Source organism: Littorina saxatilis, unplaced genomic scaffold (assembly GCF_037325665.1).
Source record: "Littorina saxatilis isolate snail1 unplaced genomic scaffold, US_GU_Lsax_2.0 scaffold_1763, whole genome shotgun sequence".
NCBI lineage: Eukaryota > Metazoa > Mollusca > Gastropoda > Littorinimorpha > Littorinidae > Littorina > Littorina saxatilis.
Window position 1 is genome coordinate 15,001 of NW_027126138.1, and position 4,955 is coordinate 19,955.

General features: G+C 44.9%; 1 long non-coding RNA gene across 1 annotated transcript in view; it reads right to left on the bottom strand.

Moving 5' to 3' along the window:
- Positions 1 to 4,347, bottom strand: part of LOC138954594 (uncharacterized) — a 14,602-nt gene extending 10,255 nt beyond the window's left edge. Inside the window, exon 1 of the long non-coding RNA XR_011451905.1 lies at positions 4,261 to 4,347. This is a non-coding gene — a long non-coding RNA (uncharacterized lncRNA). The remainder of the gene's footprint in view (positions 1 to 4,260) is intronic.
- Between the last annotated feature and the right edge of the window lie 608 nt (positions 4,348 to 4,955).

A 4,955-nucleotide genomic window follows, 5' to 3' on the forward strand; every position in this document is an offset into this window, starting at 1 on the left:
TAAGTACAGACACCCTTGTGGCCATGTATTCATCTTCTGGCACCAATACAGCAAGTCCAGTTCGGGCAGGGTACGTGTAGTTAAATCATTCACGTGTGGTCACCCGGTTACAGTCAGTTATCGGTTGTTTAATGCTTCTTCTGACACCAAAAGCTTCCCGGAGCACCAAACTGCACGCGACGTTCTCGAAGCGACCTGGAGTTCCGTAATTAATGTCTCAACCCCGGACTTCGGTCGTGTCTCACATGTCGGGAACGTCTCACTTCCTGAGTTCGGTAATGTCTCAAATTCTGAGTTCGGTAATAAAATTATCTTTAAACTTTAACGACTTCGAACAAACAAACGAAAACAAAAAACAAAAGTAGCTCCCTTTGTAGAAATAACTGATATATATATCACTTTATGTCGCTAATACGAAATCGCGTTCTTCTCATTCTTATAGTAAGAAATATGTATGCCTTACTGTGGAGGAACAAAACGGTCTGGCGACTGACTTGAAACCCAAGACATATTATATTATATACATATAAATACATATTTTCGCTCTCATGCTTTGAACGAATCAGCTCTTTACGTGGAACGGCAAGTCATATTATGATGGACAGCACTGCGACCAGTTGCAAGCACATACAACGATCGTATTTCCGTATATATCCCACTATTTTTCACACCACAAACAAATGACCAGCGGGACTGAAATCGTATGGGCTCTCGACATGTAGAGATACATTTGTTTTACGTTAGTCAGTACTGTGACCAGTAGCAGGTCAGTACACACAAAAGGGACAAAAATCCTCCTATATCCGACTTTTTTCTGCAAATCAATTCTTTTTACCAGAATTAATGACCAGCAGAAGGGAAAAACTGGAAAATCTTGGAACGATCAGTGGAAAACAATCCAAGATGGAAAGCCAGTGAAAAGGGAAGTAATACAAGAGCAAGGGGAGACAAAAGAGAGCATTAAACCAGATCTCTGGGGTCGGGGCCAGCGCGACAGCTGGTGACAAAGACATCACCCAGCAACAGAAGGAGAGCGAGGGTAAAAAAAGTAGCAGTCATTTTTTGCATTGCAGTGCTGGAGGGTCATTTTTCAGTGTCCGCGAGGGTCAACAGAACGGCGATGGTCCTTTAGTCGCTTGTGCACACAACTCGTTCACTCACCCTCTCACTCCAGATTCGCCCTCCCTCCCTCCACCCTATCCGCCCCACATCCCTTCACTCTCTCAGCTCAGCTTCGATCTTCTCTCTTCTGTCTTTGTACATCTCTCTCTCTCTCTCTCTTCATGAGAAAATGCGATTTTGTCTCTTTTTCTTCTCGTAAATGTTATGTGCGTCTGTATTAAGTGTTTGTAAAAGGGACAGGTTGTAAGATTAGGCTTTGCCTAAAACCTCTATCCTTTTGTAATAAAGTACAGTTTCAGTTTATCTCTGTCTCTCTCTCTCCACACACACACAGTACCTCGAGGATGATCTGTGTACGCATATATGTTTTTATGTCTCCTCGATGATCCTTTTTTCTGTGCAGTCAAGTCTAAGCGACATTATAGTGTCGGCCAAGGTTGAAGATAATTATTGTATTTGTTATGTGTAAATCCTTGGTAAAACGAGACTCTCTAAAATTCGCTTTCTCAGAATCTCTCCCTTCCTCCCCACCCCCTTTCTCTCTCTCCGCTCTCTCCGCTCTCTCTCTCTCTCTGTCTCTCTGTCTCTCTCTCCCTCTCTCTGTCTCTCTATCTGTCTGTCTCTCTCTCTCTCTGTCTGTCTCTCTCTGTCTCTCTCTCTCTGTCTGTCTGTCTCTCTCTCTCTGTCTGTCTGTCTCTCTGTCTGTCTCTCTGTCTCTCTCTCTCTCTCTCTCCGTCTCTCTCTCCGTCTCTCTGTCTCTCTCTCTCTCCCTCTCTCTGTCTGTCTGTCTCTCTGTCTGTCTCTGTCTCTGTCTGTCTGTCTCTCTCTCTCTCTCCGTCTCTCTCTGCGTCTCTCTGTCTGTCTGTCTGTCTGTCTGTCTGTCTCTCTCTCTCTCTCTCTCTCTCTCTCTCTCTCTCTCTCTCTCTTTCTTTAGGTCGCAGAACACACACACTATCAGCAGCATTGGGCGTGAAAGCAAAAAGGGTATCAAGGAGACGAGGATGTCACGACATGCGATCTCAGATGAGTTATGGGGCACCAAGAACCGCATCCACAACCAATCAAGTTGTTTGCTTCCCGGCAATTAAAAGACCAATCGTTTTCTCACTTGGTATGAGAAGGTGAGAGCTTGGTACAAGTAATAGTCCGTTTCCCCTGAGTCGTGTTCTTAGGTTTTTGCTTCTTTTTGTCTCCAAATACGAGGCAGGCATTGCAGGACAGCAACGAAGACAAATTATGGGAAATGAAACACGAGAAAATCAGTACCGCAGAGATCTTAGTGCATTTGGTTTCCGCTCATACACTCGAGTCAAATGTTCTTCTCAATGAACACGAACGAATATTAACTTGAATAGCAGTATCTCAAGACGTTTGACCTTCATTCGCTTCTGGGGGTGAGAGGGAGGTCCTCTGACAGAGAGAGAGAGAGAGAGAGAGAGAGAGAGAGAGAGAGAGAGAGAGAGAGAGAGAGATAGAGAGAGAGAGATAACGAGAGAGAGAGAGAGAGAGTGAGGGCTAGAGAGAGAGAGAGAGAGAGAGAGAGAGAGAGTGAGGACTAGAGAGAGAGAGAGAGAGAGAGAGAGAGTGAAGGCTAGAGAGAGAGAGAGAGAGAGTGAGGGCTAGAGAGAGAGAGAGAGGGCTAGAGAGAGAGAGAGTGAGGGCTAGAGAGAGAGAGAGAGTGAGGGCTAGAGAGAGAGAGAGAGAGTGAGAGAGAGAGCTAGAGAGAGAGTGAGGGCTAGAGAGAGAGAGAGAGGCTAGAGAGAGAGAGAGAGAGAGAGAGGGCTAGAGAGAGAGAGAGAGTGAGGGCTAGAGAGAGAGAGAGAGAGTGAGGGCTAGAGAGAGAGAGAGGGCTAGAGAGAGAGAGAGAGAGAGAGAGAGAGAGGAGAGAGAGAGAGAGTGAGGGAGAGAGAGAGAGTGAGGGCTAGAGAGAGAGAGAGAGTGAGAGAGAGAGAGAGGGCTAGAGAGAGAGAGTGAGGGAGAGAGAGAGAGTGAGGGCTAGAAAGAGAGAGAGAGTGAGAGAGAGAGAGCTAGAGAGAGAGAGAGAGAGAGAGAGAGAGAGAGAGAGAGAGAGAGAGAGAGAGAGAGAGAGTGAGGGCTAGAGAGAGAGAGAGAGAGAGGAATCTTGTAAGATATATCCCCAAAGTCAAAAGTCTGTTCAATCAAAGTGATGCGTTGCTAAGCGCTAATCTCATAGCCCGTACTGTGCACTCACAAAGGACCGAATCCCAAGACTCCCTGTACGCGACTATGTGACGCAAACTTTCCAGAATTATTTATCGTAGTACAGCGGGCATGACACTATTGACAGCATCCCATAGTACCAAAGTCTTCGACAAATTCGCTCAAAGTCTGTCGCGTCAGAACCAGTTCACAGTGGGCATGACACACTTGACAGCATCCCGGTACCGAAGTCCTGGAAAACTTGCTCAAGGTCTGTCGCATCAGAGCCAGTTCAGTATCTCCGGATGGACCCAAATCTCATCAGCCACGGCAGTTGATGCGCGGACATCAAAATGACAAATTGAGTTTTGCCTCCCATAACAGACTGAGTTTCTGATTTCCTGTCCCGGACTGCTATGATGAGTTTCCTCAGTGGAATATTCAGCCGACACAATGCTGAAGATTAAGACTCTCTGGTATACTGGTGCACCTCGCACAACTGAACCCAAACCTGATTTTCCGCCAAATTATCTTCATGGGGGTTAAGTTGGCGTATCACAGATAAAAGGCCTTGACATCCACTTCAAGATAATGAGTCCTATTAGAAGGACTAAGCACAGGATGCGGAGTTGCACGTCTGAGCTATTCGTGAGACCGTCCTTTCAGATTTGCTTAAATGACGTGTTAGGTTCGAAGAGAGCGTGAGAGAGAGCGAGGTTTGAAAAGAGAGAGAGAGAGAGAGAGAGAGAGAGAGAGAGAGAGAGAGAGAGAGAGAGAGAGAGAGAGAGAGAGGTTTGAAAAGAGAGCGAGGTTTGAAAAGAGAGAGGTTTCGAACGAAAGAGAGAGAGAGAAAGAGGAAGGAGAGAGAGCATGACTGTTTTGCAACCGGAAAGTACTAGATTTTCGACCTGTGGTAAAGGAGTAAAAACAGAAAGACTGATCAAAAGAAAGACAAAATGGCAAAGAAGCGGACAATACCTTGAGCCTCTGGGCCACAGGATCAAAGATGAGACGGATGCCATCCAGCGAGAGGTTGATGACTATGTCCATCTGAAGGGGGTTCTGCACAAAGACAGGATCAGTGACACACTCATCAATGTACAGGCCAGCACTATGATACACAATAAGTACTTACAATGCAAATACACTTGACATCCCCCTACCCCTTCTCTCTTTTTTTTAAATACCAAAACAACAACATATGAGAAAACCAGGTCTCAAATCGTAGGGAGTCATAAAATGGAGGTTAATTTATTAGCAGGTGTAATGAACTGGACACCTGGAAAAGTTTTGTGGGGCGGGGGGTCAACTGTACAATGTAGTGGTTTAAAGAATGTTATGAACAAATAGCAATGTCAAGCTGGCTCAGCAAAGTCAGTGTTTGTTGCACACTAAAAAGGATTTTGTTTTATTCTTTTTTTTGCTTTTAGTTTCAGGTTTGTTGCTGTATTGTGGTTTTGTTTGTTTACAAAGTCATTATGATAGCAATCTCTCCCATGCTGTTTATTGCTTGCATTATATATATATTTTTTAAACTTTTATGTTACAGGCTTTGACACATTCTCATAATCACAAGATCTGCAAAGTATTTCACTGAGGTTATAAGGTAGGTGGCTGGCCTGTTAACTTATCAGTCATATTACACATACACTGTGAAGCTTTCATTCAATGCA